The sequence below is a fragment of the Thermobia domestica genome, chromosome 9 (assembly GCF_964235325.1).
Source record: "Thermobia domestica chromosome 9, izTheDome1.hap1.1, whole genome shotgun sequence".
NCBI lineage: Eukaryota > Metazoa > Arthropoda > Insecta > Zygentoma > Lepismatidae > Thermobia > Thermobia domestica.
In genome coordinates, this window is record NC_137462.1 from 54,787,415 (window position 1) to 54,810,875 (window position 23,461).

The window sequence follows — 23,461 nt, forward strand, 5'->3', positions numbered from 1 at the left end:
TATTAACAGTGTTAATCACATCTACCTGCAGAGAAATGGAAAATTGATTGACTCAGTTGCAGAAAGCTGTTTGACATTGTAGGTGAAACGAAGATAAAACAAACTTACTTCAGTCTAGTATCAAGTCATGTCACAACAAAATTTTATTCAGTTTTCCAGTAGTTTACCTCAAACATGTAAAGGCGGGCGGCTTTAGGATTACACTTTTAGGTAGGCCCGCTCCCTCGCGTATGGATACATATGCACATTTGATTGATTACTGACAATAGGAAATTCCTTTTACAGTAGTGGTTAATGCTGTTTATTAAATAATTATTTACCATTAATATAAAAAGTGAAAAATATATTTACTTCGTATTGTATCTCTTAGTGTTTATATATATATATATATTTTTTTTTTTTTCAAAATTTTGGGGTAGGTCCGTGACTACCTGGCCTACCCGCTAAAACCGCCGTTTCTCGCAGTATGTAAAACGTGTCACAGTTCAATCCTTAAGACATGTTTGGCCATATATTAAGCAAACAATGCAAAAGGATGCGTAAGACGGCTCTTATCCCCGATTATCTGACTTTCTGATTTGATTAAAACTACAAAAAATCATACAAGTATTTCAATATTGATATTGATATTTTGTATTGTTGCTATTTACATTGGCAACATAAATATGAAAATAGAAGTATATACGATACTATTGCATATAGTATAGAAATATGTATATGAGACAAATCAGTTGATAAGGTGATGCCGAAAAAGGAGTTGTGATTGTACAGAACACTAACATTCTTTCTTAAGAGTCGCCTTATGCATCCTCTTGCATTGTTTACTTAATATATGGCCAAACATGTCTTGAGGATGTGAACTGTGGCACCTTTTACGTACTGCGACTCTTAGCATGTTAGAGATGAACTACTGAAAAAGTGAATAAAATCTTGATGTGAAATAATTTGATATTATACCAAATTAAGTTTATTTTATGTTCGTTTCAGTTACAATGTCAAATGGCTTTCTTGCAACTGAGTCAATCAATTTTTCATTTGCCCACAGGTATTTTTTTAAAAAAATCACATTAGTCTTTACCAAAATAGATGTGAATAACTGCTGATAAAAAACTGTATGGTCGTCATTTTTCCAAGAAAAAGAAGAAGAATAACATCTAAAATTTATGATGAAACTTGAAGAATAGTTATTCTTCTTAAAGCCTCTGTTAGAATTACCGAACATATTATTACGAATGCAGAACAAAATTCAATAGAACTAACCCCAAGGAAAATTCAGACAAAACAGACTAAATTCAAGGGATAGAAACATAGGCGCAGCCTAATAAAAGGATACTTTTTTCTTCAGCTGTTACGCATCAAAAATGTTATCTAAAATTCTTCACTTTACGGAAATAACATCTTTAAAAAAATGCTGAAAACCCAATAAAAGACGTAAGACTGTTGAGTCAATTCCATTTTAAGTGATTAAGCATGTGCCGCTCGACCATCTCCAAAAAATCTAATTTTTTCGTGAATGTTTATCCTATATATATATATATATATATATATATATATATATATATATACAACATCCCATGGCGACACAGCGGCTGACGCCATTTTACGTTTTTTTCGATTTTAGGCGTTTACATTGTTTTGAATATCTCAGCATCTATTTGCCCTACCAAATTAAAAATTGTTGGACGTTTCCAACTCGTGCAGAGCTAAAACTTTGATCTCCTAACATTTTTGGCTACAACCACTTGAAGGGGATGAAATCAGGATCTACAGTAGCAACTTTTTTTTTTTTTTTTTTTTTTTTTTTTTTTTTAACATTGAAGACGTTTGTGAAGATGAAACAACTGACGTAGAGGTCTGAATTCGTGTTTGTATGTAGTCCAGGGTCATAAGTTAGTACACAAAACTTTTCAGATCTGTAGCTGCTCCCAAACGCCTGACAAAAATCGTAAAATTGGGGAATCATGCCAATTTTGCATGTTTCACTGTCCAATATCTCCAATGGGCCTGGATGAAAATTCTGAAATTTTGGGAATAGGTAGTTCTTTAGTATACCATAACACACTACAAAGCGGGTTTTGTGTTTTTGATCAGAAGGGAGTCTAAGTATTATGTAATGACGTCATGCTCTAAGAGGTGTTTTGTTCATAAATTCAACTGGAAATTTGTTGTTGTGAAGTAAAATAAAGTAGGATGAGTGGTTATACCAGTTAAGCTCGTTCCTTTCCTCTAGTTGTAACACTGTCTTATCACAACCACAGCAGCACTGGTGAAGAATGCTACTATACGCAGAAGGCGAGGAAAGTCAAAATGCTCACTTGACAAAAAAGTCCGTAAGTACTCCTTGCTCTTGCTGCTTGCTATATGAATGATATTCAATCATGTTTATTCTTGTTTTAACTGTCAACTCATGCAGAAGACTGTTGTCCTTTCGTTTGATCTACATTCCGCAGTCACTGTTTACAGCGGATAAGTGTTCACTGACTTGGGAATGTAGATTAAACGAAAGGACAACAGTCTTCTGCATGTGTTGACAATTAAAACAAGAATAAACATGATTGAATATCATTCATATAGCAAGCAGCAAGAGCAAGGAGTACTTACGGTCTTTTTTGTCAAGTGTGCATTTTGACTTTCCTCGCCTTCTGCTGATAGCGGCATTCTTCACCAGTGCTGCTGTGGTTGTGATAAGACAGTGTTACAACTAGAGGAAAGGAACGAGCTTGAGAACCTTGACTGGACTAACGATTCATCGTACTTTATTTTACTTCACAACAACTAATTTCCAGTTGAATTTATGAACAAAACACCTCCTAGAGTATGACGTCATTACTTAATACTTTGACCCACATTCTGCACAAAAACACAAAACGCGCTTTGTATTGGTTATGGTATACCAAAGGACTAACTATTCCCACAATTTCAGAACTTTTCTTCCAGGTCCATTGGAGATATTGGACAGTGAAACATGATAAATTGGCCTAATTCCCCAACTTCAAGATTTTTTCAGGCGTTTGGAAGCAGCTACATGTCTGAAAATTTTTGCGTATTTACTTATGACCCCGGACTACATGCACACACAAATTCAGGCCTCTACGTCAGTTGTTTCCTCTTCCCAAACATGTTTTCAATGTCCAAAAGTGTTGCTACTGTAGACTCTGATTTCACCTCCTTCAATTATGTCAGCCAAAAATGTTAAGAGATCAAAGTTTTAGCTCTGCACGAGTAGGAAATGTCCAACAATTTTCAATTTGGTAGGACAAATAGATTTTGATTCAAAACAACGTAAACGCCTAAAATCGAAAAAAAAAAAAAAAAAAAACGTAAAATGTCGTCAGCCGCTGTGTCGCCTTGGGATGTTGTAAAAAATAATTAATTGTGGTTTTGAAATACCCTGATATAGGGAAAACATTCATGAAAAAATTAAATTTTTTCGAATAGGTCGAGCGGCAATTTTTGATCTTTGCTATTAAAAAAAAAAAAAAAGTCTTGATCAGTTTTTGAGAATTAAAATAAGTATTTATACATTACTCAAAATAAAAGACTGCTATATGCAAGCACACAAGAACGACATTTTTAAAATCAAATAGCATCACAGTTACTTTCCGTAATTAAAATGAATGGTTTTACTGTAATATGCTAACGTATTTCAAATGTATTAAAGGTATAATAAATAGGAATAATCAGAAATTTTCATAGTGTGAAAGTAATTAAAGCTAATCAGCCTTTTATTATAACATTTTTACGTTTTATTTGAGTTTTCAGCATTTTAAAAGAAATATGAAGTTATTTCAGTTGAAAAAATACAGATAACATTTTATAATATATGACAATTGAAGGGGAAAAAATAATCATATAGGGTTTGCCTTGGTACATCCAATATATACTTCTGTGATGTTGTTCCTTGGATTTTGCCCTCGTCAGAATTTTCCTTGCATTTTCATCGCTTGGATTTAGTTCCCGCCCTCGTAACTACAACCATTTTATACATGAGTTGTGATCTGCATACAAACACGCTAGAAGTTAAGTTTTTCGGTGCTACATTTCCCTAAACATTTCCTCCTCGAATAGAATTCCCTATCTCCAGAGATTAGATAGAACGGGAATTCCCGTTCTGCCTAAAGATATGATCATTTTAAATATTTTCCACAAAGTCCTGGAGGGCTTTAGGGAGCGCAAAAGTGAATCTTTTTAATATTGCAGCCCTCTAGTTGGGGGAGTGTAAGGAATTTCTTTCCGCGAGGGTTTCCGAAAATTTTTGGGCGGTAATGGCGGGGTGTTAGGGGGTGTAGATAAATCACTGGTAGGAAATCATAATATTAGGCTTTCAACTAATATTGCAGAAAAACGAAACATTTGTCAGTTGAAAGGTTTTCAGTAATTAATTTTGGCGGTACAGTTTGTGAACTCGAACTAATAAGTACTTTTCGCGATGTAATTAAAACAATGAACTAATTGTATGGATCAATTCCTAAAATACTTCAAATAATTGTAGTTTCTTTATTTTGCGCTTAATTACATGTTTATTTACAATTTATGTGTAATGTAAGTACTTCATATTTTTTGCTAGTATGGACTTTGTGGTGAACAAACACCATGCTTGTGGGCTTTCTCGGTGTTCTCCCGTTTCCTCCCACTTTCTTCATTCCACCATTTCATCCATTTCTTATCACCGTCTCCTTTAGCCTAACAGGCATAATCGTGGGATGTAAAACTCGAAGATTTCATTTTTTTCATATTTTGGCTATATTATGGTTCTAATTCTTTTTCAAATGTTAGTATAATTTCAATTGGAGAGCAATGTATTTCGTGTTTGCTTATTAGGCTGACTTTCTGAAGACTTCTTTTGTCTATTCTAAAATTTCCAGTTGACCAAAATTAAAATAAAATTCCACAAGATAAAAGCTGGAAATTACTTATTATATCATCATTAAAATGCGCGATTACATCATCTTTATTAGCGTCAAACAACGAATACTACATTAGTTGTACACGACTCATCACATGTTTCCAGGAGAAATACGTAATTACGACAAGTCAGCCGTGAGTAAAAATTTTATGACCTTTACTTACGAATTGTGAATTTTCTGGCCTGAACTTAGTAAAGTTTTCATCCTTATACCTTGCCTCACTGCTCGCTAACGATTAGCCGTCTTGGTCTCAAAATGAAAATTTATTCTTTAAAGTATTGGAGTGTTTGACATGGGAGACGCTAGTTCGGATTCTATTTTAAGTTGTACGACCACGTCTCATAAACCCCCGCTGCTGAAAGGGACATTAAATTTCAATCCAATCAGTCCTAACACTAACATACATGGTAAGAGTTTTTTAGGGTGTTCGAAATGATGTTCTGTAAACTTCAATCTGGCTATGGCTCTAAATGCAAACATTATCTGCTGAGAACTTGCAGTGACCGTGTTCTGAAAAATGCTTTTTCTTTTCTGGACAGGATCAATATTGCACAAATGTTAATATTTCTGCGTTTTAGAATGTTAATTTACATGATACCAGTAAGTAATATCTTTGCTGTGAATCTAAAGTATTATGCCAATATTAATTAATTAATTAATTTTTATTTATTTATTATATTTTTATATAAACATTCTCTAACAATGTATTAACATAACACAAGAACATGCGTAGATGTTTGCGTATAAATTTTGTAGATACACGATTTAAATTGGTAACCTGTCAGTCTTTGGTCGATAGACATCGAAATTTCAGGAGGCCCGTTTCCAGGCCTTGACAGGAATCACTTCCTTGGTACATAAACCTATAGGTATTCAACTTTAACAATTATGAGACAGTGAATAATCCAGGAGGTTCATTTCCAGATCTTGGCAGAAATTCTCCTTTTAAAATATTTACCTCTTCCATATATTTCTGTTTTTACTAACATATAAACGTACCCAATTTATGATGCAAATCTTTCCCATTTTTATAATTATAATGGTTGGTTCTGCCAGAAGCTTTCGCTTGTGCGTGATCTTCAGCCCACTAAGTTCTCTTAGATGATATTTTAGTCGAATATTGTCCTAATTAAAACACCTCAGTAATTGACACTCTAAACTCTTTGAATGATATTTTAGCCAAATATTTTCTTAAACACGCCTTCTTAACGCCTTCTTATTTCCATTTAGGAATTAGTTTTTTTTTTTTTTTTTTTTTGAATCTATACATATTGTTTCTTCTTTAATTTCGTTTGTAGTATTATTACAAAGTTTTGGAGCAAAAAAGAGTTAGGTTTTGTGATATTGTTACTGTTTCAGATTTTTTAAAGTTATTTTTCTCTTTCCATATCAGTATGTTATTTTATTCCACTGGTTTTCATATTTTTCTGCGTATAAAAGTATAGTTTTTGCGTATAATTTTTCTACGGTTAAAACTGTACATTCTGTATACAGAGTGTTTCAAAACAACACCGACAACGTTTGAGAGGTGATTCATGACACCAAGATAAGATAAAAATATAGATTAACAGTGGTGCACAAATGCTTCCTTTCGGAGTTATATGCTGCCGAAAACATTAAAAAATGAACTTTAAAGGTCCATAGCTCCAAAACTATGGGACTACCGTAGTCGGGTCAAGACATCACTTAGGAACTAGTATGTGCCCTATCCAAATATTCAAGTTTCAGAATCCTGCGGTACTTGCGTATCAATTTTTATGGAGGTAGTTGGTGAGTACTGCAAATTATTTGCCTGTAGCCAAACTCCCTCTATAAAAATTTTTGTGTGAATACCTTAGCATTGTGGAACATATTTTTGGGTGGCGCACATATTCCTAAGTGGAGTCTTGAACCAACTACAGTAGCTCCCATAGTTTTGGAGCTAGGCCTTTAAAGTTCTTTTTTTCATGTTATCGGCAGCATATAACTCCAAAAGGAAGCATTTGTGCACCCAGGTTGGTTTATACTTTTTGTCTTATCTTGGTGTCAGGAATCACCTCCCAAACGTTGTCGGTGTTGTTTTGAAACATCCTTTATAGGTCTTCCAATTTGTTTTCTTTATTTTTATTTAAACAAATTCTTATTATATTATTTTGCTGAATTTGTAATGGTTTCATATGTGTTTCGTAGGCATGTCCCAACTTAAGATACAATATTGTAGACTTGTAGAGTATTCTGAATAAAAGCGTAATACATAAAGCTATCACGTTTTTACAGCATGAAATCGAGACTATTGAAAGTCGCTTGGTGAACCCAAAATGCAAATTTTGTACATCTATGTTGTTTCAGTCCATAAGAAAACAAGTCTATATTGGTCGCTATTTATTGACCTTTACAAATTTTATATATATTTTTTTATTATCTGGGAGTATTTTGGGCTCAATCGCCATAAAATTATTGTAAGATTTGTCCCTCCGTATCTTTCGTTTTTTTTTATTTTAGTGTTTAACACTCATTATACATGATAAGTACCATTTATAACGACACATAGTAGAGGGAGCGTAGGGAAGAAGTAAAATGGCTAAATTGTTATTTTGCATTTTCAAATGTTGCAAATAATTCATGTCTCTTTCTTAGGTTATCTTCCTCTCCTCTTCGCACAAAAAGAGTTTAATTAATCTTTAAGGTCCTTTCCACTTGCCCTGTTCCGGCCTGAGTCATACACACCAAAAGGCTATAAAACATATTCAATTAAACTTTCGGGTAGAACCTAATTTGACAGTACCATTGCGATATTTGCTTAGTGGGACATGAACAACTTGGATGACTAGCAGCTGGATCGAACCTATGATGTTGTACGCGAACGTCCCTTTTGTGGCAGCTAATTTTGAACTCCTTTTCACCGAAACTCTCACTTCTAAAAAACGCTGTCAGGGAAGAGTAGGACACTATCACTCACATTTTTGTGCTTTATACTGTTCACATGATGTTTAATGTCTGACGGGTAAATGATAAAACACAGAGAAAGAAAAGTAGCTCGTTCACAGCGCGAGGCTTCCAATAAAAAGGATGAATTAATTGCCATGACAGTTATTCCTTTGTTTGCAGTCTTAAAAAAGTCGGGACACGAGTTAAAAAGAAAGGACTGTCCTGGTCAAATCGGGATGTCTGGCAGCCTTAGTAATACACCATACGTAAAACCTTTAATTCTAAACAGACTCTTAATCGTACAGATTTATACAGTAATTTTCTTAAATTCTTTTGTTACATTTTGAATATTCGATGTCCACTTTCAGTGTTCATAAATTTTTACAGCTAAATAATTCTGATTCGTAACTTCATTAACCCTTTGGGGATCCGATGGTACAATTTGTACCATACGGGTGTTTCATGGTACATTGCATTATAACTCTTCTATTTGAGCTTTTTCGTCCGGTTTTTTTTTTCAAGTCCAGAGCCATTGTAGAAGACCTTACGTATGGTTTCACACCTTCCTGCGTCGAGACATAGGAGGTGATGACGTCATAATTTTAAAATATATATTTTCTCTTATTAAGCCTATGTTCATTATTTTTTGGCGGGCTTATTTTTGCACGTAGAAGATTGAAATTTTGCACAAACATTCAGTCCAACGAGTAGTATTTAATAGATTTTTTTTCAGAATTCTGCGTTAAAACAGGGGGGTCCAGAGGGGCAAAAAGTTGAAAAAAGGGATATTTTAGACCAAAAAAATTCCTTTTTCCGGGATTTTCCCACCACATGATGGAGACATGTGGATGGTACCGCCTGAAAGGCAGTTCTATTCTGAAGAGAATGATTGGCGGATTATAGTCCTAGCCTATATAAAGATGTCTCAGGAAATTTTTTCCCTGAGATCATGGTATTTTGCGGTAATTTGGGGCATTGTGGGAATTCTTGATAAAATTTCTCCCCGCCCTTAGTATTCAAGATAGAAACTTGAAATTTGGCACACACGTTCAGTCTACCAAGTGCAGTTTTTCAGATTTTTTTTGAGATCTCTACGTTCACAGAGGGCCGTTCCAGAGGGGCCCAAAAATGTGAAAAAATTCCCCCCTCGAAATTTTCCCTTTGACATCACTTTTCCCTCTCCTGGTATATGGTATGAGCATGCAAATAGTACCATTTGAAAGCCAGCTCCATTCTGAAGAGAATGAGGTATGAACCATGATCCTAGGATAAATAGTGACGATGCAGTAGCTGCTTGACTGAAAGTCTAAAAAATAGCCCAAAAGCCCCGGATCCCTTAAGGGTTAATTGCATTACAGTAACAATGTATAATATTAACACAATTATAATATCTTAAAAACAAAGTTTTGAGGTTGGCCAATCATTCTTGTTAAATTTAGAACCAAATAATTTTGTTCAAACTATTGATTTACCTTATTTAATGTTATTTTCGGTTTTATATAAGTTTTTTCTCATTTTTTTTACCCATAATAGTTATTCCGCAAATAATTGAATATAGCCATCGATTTTTAAATTGTACAAATCATTTAAATAAATTATAAACCAGGGATACTGATACTGGAAATACTTGGATTATACTGGATTTTAATTTTGATACTGGAAATACTGGAACTTTGATCCACATACTGGAAAAGTCATGAAATACACAGATATCATTCTTTATAATCTAAAGCTGCCCCTCCCAAGCGAAGTCTGAAATGACCTCCCCTGTTTCAGGCCCGTAGACACCCTGCTCGGAGGCCTGATACAGTGAGCCAAGAGCATTATTTGTATTATGTAAATGTATTATTAAGTTATATTATAACTTGTATAAATAATTATAATTATTCTATTCTGGTTTTAGTGCACGACTGTTACTACCTTTGACTTTTGGAGTTCAAAAATACAGGGTAGATTATAAAGAATGATATTTGTGTATTTCATGATTTTTCCAGTATGTGGATTAAAGTTCCAGTATATTTCCAATATTTCCAGTATCAAAATTAAATTCCAGTATTATTCAAGTATTTCCAGTATCAGTAGACACCCTGTCTCTGGTTTTCTTCATTACATTTCCGCCACCACCTTCATTGTCACTTGCCATTTTCTCTCTAATCGAAGAACACTACACAGAGTGACAATATATGAGTTACAGAGCGAGCGCTGATGATCAGACAACTTTTGAACCTGCTACTGTGGCACCATCAGTGGCCTAGTGTAATACGCTACGTTAAGAACAATGACCCAAGTGTGTCCCGCGCCACTAGTGGATCCCGGGCAGTTGCTGAGCTCGCAACCAGCCGTACACCGATTTGTTGGTAGCACCACTATTTGCCCTAGTGTAATAGGCTCTGTATATTTCAATGCCCCGCCACGTGCTCTGTCCACTGGTTTCTCGACCAGTTGCGCAACCAGTGGCCTAATGTAATAGGGCTCTAAGTAGTCTCGGTTTGCGATATCAGCTTCCATACTAGATAATTGATTTACCTTAACTAGAACTTCTAGTACAGCAGTTACCCTATAAGTCTTAATAGACGAATTGTTCATAATTGCAGAATTGAAGTAGCTGGAACCTCTAACACACTTGAAAGCAAGAGGGCTTTTGACAAAAATCTTCTTGTATATATCAACAAGGAATTTTCTGCAGTCTCCATGGAACTGAAGAACTTTCCCATCTTTCATTACCTTACCTTTTAAAGCTGCTGAGGATGTAAATCCAATGTCAACAGCACGGAAGGTCTTCAGGTTTTTTATATTCTTCAAATTGAGAGAAGTTTCTTACTAGTATTTGCCGACTCCAAAACCTGATTCTCTATAATTCTTCCCAACACGTGTCGAAGCATAGTACTCAGATCAGTGAACATAAAAGGAGAAGAGGATCATTACTCTGATATTTGGAGAGATACTGTTCTAGTTCAAGAGAAATAGAACGCATGAATGCCAACTGTGCTGGGAGCACGTCATTTCTTACAAAACTTTTTATGCTTACAAAGTTTTCTAATGTTTTTTTTTTCTTTCTTCATCAACCTATTTTATGTTGATGAAGAAAGGACCCTATTTTAACCACGTTTGCCAATTCTTTTTTGAAGTATGTCCATATGTAACTAGGTATCTAAGTTTATCCTTGTGCATCTTAAACTTTTTCGCAATTTCGCTGTCGGGAAACATCACTACAAATGCCGAGACATCTAGCAGAAGAATGGGTCATAACTTGATTAATAGCCCACAATATTTTTGCAGTAATAACTTCATCTTTCATAATAAAATTGTTAAGACTACTTATAGGCATAACACAAGAACAGAGTTTGTAGTTTCTTCCTTGGCAAATACCATATGAAACAGTATTTTTTGCTCGAACTTGAAGAATTTACTCTTTCAATATGCTTTTTGCCTTTGGCATGAGATCGAACTGAAGACACTCTCGTGTTGCTAATATCAAAACTGTTCATACAAAAGAGCAATACCCTTATCATTTTCCAACCTCTGAAGAAAATTCCAATCTCAATTTATTGTTCAGTCCCATCGCTTATTTTTTAAATAAGTCTCTCCTCTTATTTTCCTCATTCTCTCTCAAAAGATATGTGCAACAGTAATGATCACACATAAATAAATAACAATGGATGCAGTATATTATATATATAATATACTCAGGGCTGCAAACTAGCTGTCGGGTAAAATTTACTGACTCAATACCGGACAATACTGACATCAAATCTTCAATTAAAATATGAAATAGGCTATAATATACCAAATAATTAATTGGTTTTAAAATTGGCTACCTTCTCCCCACTGAGCAGCTGTGAAAATTGAAATTCTATCTTTAAATGATAAACGCGATAAATAGGTAATGCTGTGCAATCATCAAAGCCCAGAGAAAGTCACAGCTACTCAGGCCAATTCCTTTGCCTCCGTTTTAGTATACACTATAAAAACAAAGAAGTACGTACACAAAAATTTGTACTGCATTGCTACGGAAAAAAGAAAAACTTTCAACAAACATGTCGTAGACTTCACAAAATATTTCTTCAAAAATTAATAATTAATGCGACCTGCAACAAAAAATTCAAATTAAATTAAAGAAGAGTGGTGCTGTTACGTATATGTAGCTGCCTATGAAAAAGCTGAAATATTTTACACATTATTTATACAAGTTATAATATAACTTAATAATACATTTAGATAATACAAATAATGCTCTTGGCTCACTGTATCAGGCCTCCGAGCAGGGTGTCTACGGGCCTAAAACAGGGGAGGTCACTTCAGAATTCGCTTGGGAGGGGTAAAAGCACCACGTTTTGTACTAGTATTTTACTAGACAATCTATTAAAGCATATGTATTCCTCAAACTCTTGGGGGGGGGGGCGATTGCCCCCTCCTGCTCTCCCTAAATGACGCCCCTGGCCTGAAAGTCATGAATTAAATTGTCGGTCAAAGGATGATTAAAGTCGTGAATTTGAGTTTCAGGTCATGAAATGAGTGTTTTTATAGAACAACAATAGACTGAAATAGTGTGACGTCACATCCTTTTCGTTGCTATGGTGATCGCCATTTTATTTTCTATACAAACATGAGCGAAGGCTGAGAAATAACGTAAAAATGGTTATGTGTTATGTACCTGATTGTAAACATTATACCGATAGCGATTTCTTACATTTCCCATGAATGAACAGAAAAAGATGGAAAAAACAATTAGGTAAGTAAGATTTAGTTTCATAGAGAGAAAATTGTTGGCCTATATTGACAAGCATTAAAATGAAATAAGTGCAAGTTTACATTTCCTCGGAAATGTTCTTTTTCATGTCGTACTTTTGTTATTTTTTTTTCATTTTGATATTTACAATATCTGTCAAAGTGCATCTATCTTATTCACTGTAAGTTTAAATTTTTCACTCAGTGGTATCCAGTGGCGGATCCAAGGGAGGGGCTATAGCCCCCCCCCTTGACGCTCAGGTATACACTGGATAAAATGGACTTCAATCCTGCTTTACACTGGATAAAACGGCAAAATATGGTTTAGCCCCTCCCTTGGTCATATCCTAGATCCGCCCCTGGTGGTATCGATATTACATACAGTGTTCCAAACACGAAGAATTACTGTTTTAACAGTTGTTTAAAAATATGTGCAGAACCACTCATGACTAGTTGTTTCTTGTTGTACCTTTTCCCACCAACTTCACTTCGTCCTCAAAGTATTTGATCATTCTAAATAATTTCACAGTCATTGTTCGTATGCGCATGAAACTACACAACACCTCATACTTCAACTCACGTTTGTGTAGAAAACAAAATGGCGATCACCATGGTAACAGAGAGGAAATGACGTCACTACTATTTCAGTCTATACTTATGTAATACAGTACAGTTACTAAAATAATAAATTGTGATTTTCCCCAATGTTCCGGCGTTAAGACGTTACGCCACATCTCTTGGGGTTACAGATAGTCACCAACTTCTCCTTTTCTACTAATTCTGTTTTCTCCTCGTTTTTCCCGAATACTTCACGTATAATAATAATGAATACTTTATATTATATGCAATGCTTCAAGTACAGTATACAGGGCTGCAAACTTGTTCTTAACGTAGTGTATTACACTAGGCCACTGGTGGTGCCACCAGTAGCAGGTTCAAGAGTTGTTTGATCATCGGCGCTCGCTCTGTGACTCATAAGACCGCAATATGTTGTCACTTTTGTAGTGTTTTTTTAATGGAGAGAAATGGCAAGTGACAATGAAGGTGGTGACGGAAATGTAATGAAGGAAACCAGAGAAGACAAAAGGCAGGAATTAGGCAAACTGATAGTCCTTTGAAGTTCTAGTACCTATTTTTAGGTACTGAAGGAGTGTCTTCATTATTCGATTAACCCGCGATCAGTCGCGCCTTATGGAGCAACGCCATCAGTCGCATGTATAGATTTTTTCTAACGCACCATTTTACCTTTAATATACTAAGATACTAATTCTGGGCACACACGTTTTCAGCATTTGTGAAGTGTTGTAGACAGATTGCACAGAAACAACAAAATAGGAGTAGGGGAGGTATTTTAAATATAACTTCAGTGAAAAAAAAAAAAAAGAGAAGAAAAAGTTATAGCGAAAAATGTATTATGGTTAGATTTTTTCTAACGGCGGGACCGATCGCTGGTTAAAAAAGAACCAATAAAGCTTTTTACTTCGTTTTTCGTTTGCTTTTTCGATTCTAGAGGCATTGCAAAACACGTTACGTATGGTTTCACGCCTTTCTGCGTCGAGACGTAAGAGATGATGATGTCTTAACTTTAATATAATTACTTTTTGTTGGCCTATTTTTATTATTTTTTGGCGGGCTTACTTTGGCATCTACTAGATTGAAATTTTGCACAAACATTCAGTCCACCAAGTAGCATCTATTGGATTTTTTTTTAAGATCTCAGTGTTAACGCAGGAGGGTTAAGAGGCGCAAAAATGTAAAGAAAAGGGATATTTTAACCAAAAGCTCCACTTTTTCGCGACTTTTTCGCCTCAGTTACATGATGGAGACATGTGAATGATATAATTTGAAAGGATATTCTATTCTAAAGAGAATGAGGTCCAAAACATGACCCTAGGATAAATGGGATGACTCAGGAAAATTTTACCTGAGATCAGGGTCTTTTGCGGTAATTTGGGGCATTGTGAGGATCATTGGTAAATATTTTTCCGCCCTTATTATTCAAGATAGAAGCTTGAAATTTTGTACACACATTTAGTATACACCTTGGTATTTTAAAGTTAATATTCAGGTGTCTGCGTTAACACGGAGTCCAGATGGCTCAAAATTTAGAATTTTTTCCCAGAGAAAAATCCCGATTTCTCTCAAAATTTCCCACCTCAGGGACATAATATGGAAATGTGAATGGTACCGTTTAACCCTAGATTAGGCACGTGGGTGACAGGTGTCCACAAGTGATTTTTGTCTCAAATTTGCATCATTGTGTTTTGGTATTCTGAGTTGCACCTTTCAGTAGCTGAAGGTTAATTATTGATGTTTATTGTGGTGGCAGTAGTACACTTCTGTTTCCCGTCTGCAGTTTCTAAGAAATAAATTCTCTCTGCAGCAGCGTATTTGGGTGACAATTGTCAACCGCGCACCTATATACGTAACGAGTAAAATGTCAAAACTCCGGAAGACAAAGACAACACAAGATAAGAATGTTGCCCTGTAGTGGCTTGAGGAGAAAGCGGAGGAGTCGGATGTATGTTCTGATGAGAGTGATTATGGAATTTATCACGTAATTAAGTGCAAGTGATCACAACACTGAATAGGAACAAAATGACCCATGGTGATATTTTTTGATCTTATAAAGATATGTGCAATTAATGTACTTTGCATCCTGAAATTCAATACAGGTTCACCTCGATTGTCACAAAGAAGTTGTTTTGGAGGATATCGCCTGGAAAATGATTAAACTTAAGATGGAAAACCCATGCTATATTTCCCAAATTCCAGCTGAAATTAGGAATAGGGGCCGACTCCGACTGTTACTTGGTGTAGAGGAAGAGACAATGGTCGATCTTCAGAAGCCATCAGACTCCCAGAAGACGTTGCCATGCTTGCAAAACAAGGAAGTGGTACTTGAAATTGTAAGAGATGGATGTGTGGAGAACATCTCAAAGACATTTTTGCAACATGCTTGGAATCAGTTTAGTAATCATGAAACAAAAGTCAATTATATACAGTAGAACACTATGTACAATCAAAATTATAACCTGTGATTAACATTTTATAAAATAAATGAAGGAATCTATATTTAAAGATGGTTTTACTTATTGTAGATACATTTTAGGGCTGGGTGACACCTGTTACTCACGCGCCTAATCGTGCAACACAAACGTACGCGCCTAACGCAGGGTTAAAAGGTTGCTCTATTATGAAAGAAACGAGGTATAAACCATGATCCTACGGTAAATAGGGAAGATGCTGTAGCCGCTTGACTGAAAGTCTACAATTTATCTTTAAAAACCCGAAATTTTAAAGGGATAGAGAATAAAGTGAACTCTGAGGATTTTATTTGTAGTCATCCGGACAAAGATCGTCGAATAGTATGTAATATAGACCTTTATCTTACCTTGACATCAATTTTGGGTGTACGTACACTTTCTTTTTTCGCCTTCTCTTTTTTATCAAGAGGGCAAGGGAAGCATGCTCTCACTCACTGCAGGCATTTTCTCATGAAAATATTCGTTTTGTTTTGGTTGCACCACTGGTGGACGATATGCAAGAGTTTGGTGGCGCCACCAGTTGCGCAACCAGTGGGCTTATGTAATAGGGCCCTTAGGTTTCTCGTCAAAGGAAAAAGTAGTGAATATCTCAACAACTTTGATCCAAAAACTAATCGATTGGACTGTAATCGACTATAATCTAGTCAGGTACCATTTATTTGTAATCAATCAAAGTCTAGTTTCTGTTCGGGCTGCCAATGAGTATTTTCTTTAGACCTGGACTTACCTGGGTAAGGCGTTGAAGGACCTCTCCAAGAAGGGATTACAAAATCGTTTCGGAGTTGCTCGCCGGTCTCAATGATGAGATGGGCTTTAGGCGCCGAGAGGTTCGGGTATCTCGTCTCGAAAACCTCACGGACGATCAGACGGTCATCCAGAGCATAACGCACGTAAACATCACTCATACACAACGAAAACACACTGGATAAATGACTTTGTACCTATTTATTAAAATACTATTAAAAAGAAAATAGACAAGAGAAACGATCGCAACACCTAACACTGAATATATATAATTATTTCCTTTATTAAAATCATACATACATTACTTTTTCACTATACTGTAGCCCTTTATCACTTTGATTATATATATATATACGGAAGATTATAATTGAAATTTCACTATAAATGCTTTTCTCACACCATTGACGCACTTGGGGGAATTAGCACTGGGGGAAGTGTTGCCGGGATAATCCCATGTAGTAACCTTTTTGCTGCTCCAAACAGTCCTGAAGAGTCGACATGAGTCTTCAGCAAAATCAGGTAATCTCCAAAGTGGAATGCTAATGTTGGAGGGCGCGTTTATAACTTTACGCACTAGGTATATGAACCTGGGACTTATTGATTGGCGCTAGTAGTAAAAAAAACGTCCTTCACCGGCTAATAGCTTATGTCCTTAGCAGAATGTTATACTTGATGCGACGTGCGTGGTTGCTGCCTTGAAACCTGGAGTAACACTCCCCGAACGCAAAGGTTCAAGATAAAAGCTGCAATGGTTTATGGATCAATGTTGGCAGTTCATTCTCAAAAACACTCAGGTTAAATCACCTGAGTGTAGATCCATGCAAATAGAATACAAAAAAAAAATGTTAATTTTAGTCTACTGGCCACGATGCGCGAGACATTGCGATAACTCGGGCGTGTGAACGTACAGATAACAAACTGATAAAGCGATGTGGCTGGCGACGATCCGACTTGGCCATCTGGTCTACTCTGATCTGCCCCAATCTACTGCAATATTTCCATGAACGATTAAAAAAAGCACTTAATTCAGTTTCAAATAACTGTAGAATATATACTGTGCATATTAATAAGTCAGGGAGAAACACTGAGGAGGTTCGTCGCTTACTGAAACGTTCTCACCACAAAGCAATGTTTTAAATATATTTATGGAAAAACGATAAAACACTTCTTTGTCCAGTTGCGTGGGAAAGAAGCAATTCCCACCGAAGAAAGAACTTATTGGCGTCGCAGAATAAAGTATAAATCGAAAAAATAATCACTGTCTTTACGAAATATATAGAGCGTCCAGAAAAAATACTTCTATAACCTGGTGGCGGTTATAGGACTATTTCTACGGACCACCTATTTCCAACGCAATATTTCCGAAGAACTCCAGTTCACACAAAAAGTACTGGTTTTGTTTCACGGCAACGCTGCTACTGAAATAGGTTTTCCCATAAACAAAGAATGCCTAGTAAACAATTTTCATAAAAATAGCTTGATTGCACAGCGTTTGGTGTATGATGCAGTATATGCAGCTTGTGTGATATTAGCTGTTAGTGTTTCGAAGATGATGAACAATGTGTCCAAAAATACATCAACATTGAGAAATGAAGCTTTAGAAAAGAATCAGAAGAGTGTAGATAACAATGTAGCCAAAAGAAAGTTAGCAGCAGAAGAAGTAGAATTGAATTAGAATTAGAATTGAAGAAACGATGTGTTATGCAGAGTGCTAAGGAAGAAACAGAAGAACTGAAAAAAATACTGTCTTAAATGCGAGTACCTTTTCAGTGTAAGGTATAATTATTGGGAATTAAAAATTAATAATTCACGAATTTGTTATGAAATGTATACAGTAAACTATATATCACAGTACATAAAGTTTTGTGTTACATACTTTATAAAGTACTATGTACAGGCTAATAATGTACTAGTTTCTTCTGTGTTGCGTATAAAAGTGGTTGATTTCATATACGTCTGCGTATGACTTATTATTTTGAGCAAGATTTTACTTAGAATAAGCCTGGTACAGAATATTTTATGTAAAACTGGTAATTTGTCAACAAATACTTTTTTGTAATTGTTTTAATAGCCTTAGAAACAATGTTGTATTCATTGAGATTGTAAATTTTTCCAAAGCATGAGTTTTATACATTTGTAATTAGACATTTAAAACAGTGGGTGGTGAGGGGAGTTGGGAGGCCCTTTAAAAAATCTTCAAAAATAATTTGTATTTCAAAAAATCAAGGCAAACTAAATTTATTACAAATAAGGTATTCTTTTGATGGTAAAACAATTACAAACCTGAAATAATCAAGGGTGTGATTATTCGTAAAGAACTGTAAAAAATCATTGTATTAGGTACTGGAATTTTGCTGAAGCTATACTGAATATACTGGAAATATACTGGAATTTTGAAAGTGAAACTCAGTAGACAAAATTAGGCTTAATATTGTTCTTTGTTTTACTTCATACCTAACTTTTATAAATTCACTCGTGAAATTTCCAATTTTGACAACTTGAAATATGTTACTTAAGTAACTATAGATAACCCCAAGGAAATGGGCGGGTTGCGCGCCGAACAAAAAGTGGACGTAGGGAGCAACAGCCAACGAGCATCCTACACACTTGAGACATTAACATTTGTCTCGCTCAGTCATTGTCAAGATTTCATGTTTCGTGCGCGTTTTGAAGTTTGGTACATTTAGATTACTTCATATTTTAATTTCTGTGATTTGTGATGCTTGTGCCTTTCATTTGTATTTACTTTATTTCCATTAATGTGTAAGTATTAATGTTTTTTTGTGTAGTGCTAGTGTTACTTGAAATACATTATGGATGAGCTTCCCGGTCCATCAACTGAGTGTGTAACGCTTAATAAATAAATAAATAAACCTGATCATCGAGAATAACAATGAACTACATAGTTTATACGGTTTACCCAACATTGTTAGGGTCGTCAAGTCTAGGAGGCTTAGGTGGGCAGGTCATGTAGCTAGAATGGAAGAAAGTAGAAACGCTTTCAAAGTCTTGACTGGAAGACCCATAGGAAAACGACCATTAGGAAGACCTAGACGCAGATGGGAGGATAATATTAAGATGGATCTCGAAGAGATAGGAATACAAAGTAGAAACTGGATGCAATTAGCTAAGGATAGAAGTCAGTGGAGAGCTTTTGTGAACGCGGCACTGAACCTCCGGGTTCCATAGGCCATAGAGTTAGTTAGTTAGTTAGTTAGATCATCGAGAATTCTCGAAGAAAATTGTAGGCAATGTTTACGATTTTTTGAAGAAGTTACCTGACGAAAATGTAAGAAGAAATATTGATTGGTCAATATGTCAAGAACTGGCTGCTAAAGCCTGTTCAACGAATAAATTGTGAAATTATACTTAATGGACACTTTCATTCTATTAAGAAAAGAAAATGCAAGTCGAACAAACCCCGCTACAGAGCGAACGATGACTATGAAAGGATGTCGTGACACGAACTGTTCTCGAAGTGTACGATAGAAGTGAGTTTCCTACCGCAGACAAGCTTCGTATTCGCATTAACAAAAGATAAATTTTTCACGGTCGTTGGCATCTATATACCGAATATTGCACAAGTTGAGGTTTAGGTATAAGAAGTGCAACGATGGTCGACGTTTCCTAATGGAAAGAAGTGATATTGTGGCACACAAGGCTAGTTTTCTTTTAAAGATCTTCGTCAAAATCGAGACACAAGACCAAGGATTTATTTAGACGAGACATGGATTAACCAGAAACATACCAAAGCTTACATTTCGCCAACAAGTGACAGCATAGGTGGACTTGAAGTCCCAGGTGGAAAAGGTGGTGGGCTAGTTATTAGTCACGCTGGAGGAGCTAAATATGGATTCATTGATATTTGTAAACTGGTTTCTAGGAGCAGAAAGGGAGGTAATGGAGATCACCACAGCGTGATGAACAAGACAATATTTAAGGCGTAGTTTGTTCAACTATTGAATAGTCTAGAAGAGGGTTGTATAATTATAATAGACAATTCAAAATACCATTCAGCGTTAACTGAAAAAAATCCTTACACCTCAGCTAACAAACCAGAGATCATCCAGTGGCTAAAAACACGAAGCATTTCCCACTTAGGTAGAGAAACAAAGGCCGAGCTATTGTTGAAAAAGCATATGAGCTCGACGGAATCGCTCTCCAGCATGGTTATGAAGTTATCAGACTCCTTTCCTTCCACTGTCAATACAACCCTGTTGAGCTGATCTGGGCAAAAGTGAAGGGAGAAATAGCTGAGCGTTAAAAGACATTTAAATTAGCTGACATACAGAGGATAACTTAAGACGTTTTGGATTCGATGAGAAGAGCTATTAGGAGAAACGCGTAGCCCCTGCGGAAAAGCTGCAAGAGAACGATTATCTACGTGTATGTTCAAGGGATAGGATTCTTCATCCAGTTGTTATCAACTTGAATGAAGATAGCAATAGCGATGACGACACCTCCTCTTACTTTGACCATGGAGAAAACGAGATAAGTGACTTTGAGGTTGAAGAATTCGGTTAGTTTTAACTTTTAATATTTTAAAATTCTTTGTTTTGAATTGCTTCGTTAAAGTGGACTACGCAGCGTTCACGGTGTGTTACCAAAAGAAAGATGAAAAACTTTCGTCAGAATGACCGATCCGGAGTTTAAACTGAAGACCAATGAATTGCAAGCCGAACAGTCTTCTACGCTCGATTATTCAACACATTTGCTCTGATAGTGTAATGTCGCAAATTATCTCATCACCTATGTGAACCTGAATAAAGTTCTTTCTTTGGAGATAAGAAAAAAATAACGAATACCTTTTTAATTTATGCAAGGTTTGAATATGAAATGTCACTGTACACTTAGATGTATATAATGTTGAAGCTTGGTTACAACAGAGCGTGGGCTTTAAGCTGTGGCTCGCTAATGTTTTGTCGTCTACTTATTCCTCCAACAGGAAGGGAAAGAAAGTGACACATGAGAAGTGAGGATTGACAACAGCAAGCTGTATGGTGCGTGGTCTCTGGTTCGATCCCAGCTCGCGCCGTGTGGACTTTGTGGTGGACAAACACCGTGGTCGTAGGTTTTCTCGGGGTTCTACCGTTGCCTTCCACTTTCTTCATTCCACTCTTTCACTCATCTCTCATCATCACTGTCTCCTTTAGCCTAGATTACATTTTTTCACTACTGCTATTTTCAGATTTTCTATATATACACTACCGGCTAAGAGTGCGACCGATAACTGGTATTCAACGAAGTCATCTTTGGCCTTCGGAAAATGGCGAAGTTTTTATGGCAGTAACGGGTCACCATGAACTAACTTCATGCTTCCTCTAAAATCGAACTTCTGCAATTCAAAATGTAGATTTAAGAAATGTGCAAAAAGGAACTTTTGTTACATACATATATGTATGATGACCAGTGGTGCGTAGCAGAAATATTATGAATAAATCATGAATTACGTGAAGTGCTGTTTATGCTTCCACATGGACCTTCAGCATTTGTGACTATCGACAATGTGCTACGCAGGGGCGGATCCAGGACGGACTTCTCGAAGGGGGTGGTGGTGGTAGTAATACTGCTACTTAGAGCTACTTTTAAGAGCTCCAAACTCTGAGATCGGTATTATTTATATATAAAATAAAAAAGTTTCTTCGCTCTAAATCCACTCCTGGACGAGTTATGAGTGAGCCAACACCTATTGGAGCACCTGCACGGTTACATGCTATTAGCGAAGAAGACACCAACCAAGCAAATGATTGGTCCATTTAAAAAAAGAAAAAAAAGGAAATTTTGTTTCCGAAGACCATTTTAAGTGAGTGAACTTGAAATATGTGCGTTTCGTAATCGTAATTTCCACCTCACATTGTTTCAGTTTAAGAAAACGGAGGAGTAGGGGGAGGCTCATTTTACTATTTCAGAGAGCCTCCTTGATCAAAATAATAATAATAAAAAAAGTCAAGAAAATATTTTATTCTTCATTTAATGAATGTGAACCACAAACATCATCAAATCATTGCACTTTTATTGTTCTCAGTGTTGCTAACTGTGACATCAAAGTTAACGAAACTTCGCTAACTTTAAAAGGCTGCAGTTAATTCATGAAACATTGGTCGAGAATGGTATTTGGTGTGTTTATTATTCATGTAAAGTTGAACCATCAGACAAAATTTCAGAATTTTAAAAGATGGTGTTTTCGAGAAAATGGCGCCCAAAATGGGCGATTTTTCAAAATTTTACAATTTCTCGATTTTTTTTTGCGACAAAATGGTTGCACACAGAAGCGATACAATTTTTTTCCCAGAAAGCTGGTAGCTTCGTCTTACGAACCGCGAAAACCGTAAAATTCGTACCGGAAGTGCTCGAAAAAATTCGCAAACTTTGACTTTTCAGATAAATTGACGTCCATTTGTTAATTTATGTACAAAAAAGATACGCATGCGTAAACCAAACTATAATAAAATATAGTTTATTTATATCCGTACGTACATACCACAACAAGAATTATAACTCTACCTGTCTCCATAGCCGAATGGTGAGGCTCCGAAGTTGACCATTTTCCATGTCTTCTACAATTCATAAATTGTACTCCCCGTCTTTAATGGTCCATTACTTGCCGGGAATTTTTTTTTTCGACAAAACAAAAAAATACGTGAGTCAAAAACATGTCTAGTTGCTATAAAAAAGTTTCAACAATATCTGAGATAGTGATGGTACAATTTTATATTTTTCTGCCTGAGTTGAAATGGAGGGCACCATACTTATATTTCTTATAACAGCTTGCGGCACATGCACTTGTCAACAAAGACACATACCATCAATGGAGTTTCAATGTCACAAAATCATACTTCAAAAAGGTACTCGAGATCATATCCATGAAAGGGGAACAACTTTACGTTTAGCGTGCTGACATTACATTCCTTGCTTGTATAGTAATGTACAAAAGATTCATCACATCTCTTTAGAAATTACTGAAATAGAAATAACTCTCTTCCTTATTAGAGAAATTTTAATTTGTCTTCTTGGAAATGTGTAGAAGAAAACAAATTCTTCCAAAAAAAAAATCACTATAAAAATAAAAACGAAGCGAATTACAATTTTAAAAATATAAATCTAAATAGAAACAAGCCACAGAATCAT

General features: G+C 35.8%; 1 protein-coding gene across 7 annotated transcripts in view; it reads left to right on the top strand.

Moving 5' to 3' along the window:
* Window positions 1–23,461, top strand: part of LOC145694661 (uncharacterized) — a 392,660-nt gene that overhangs the window by 137,325 nt on the left and 231,874 nt on the right. The window lies entirely within an intron of this gene.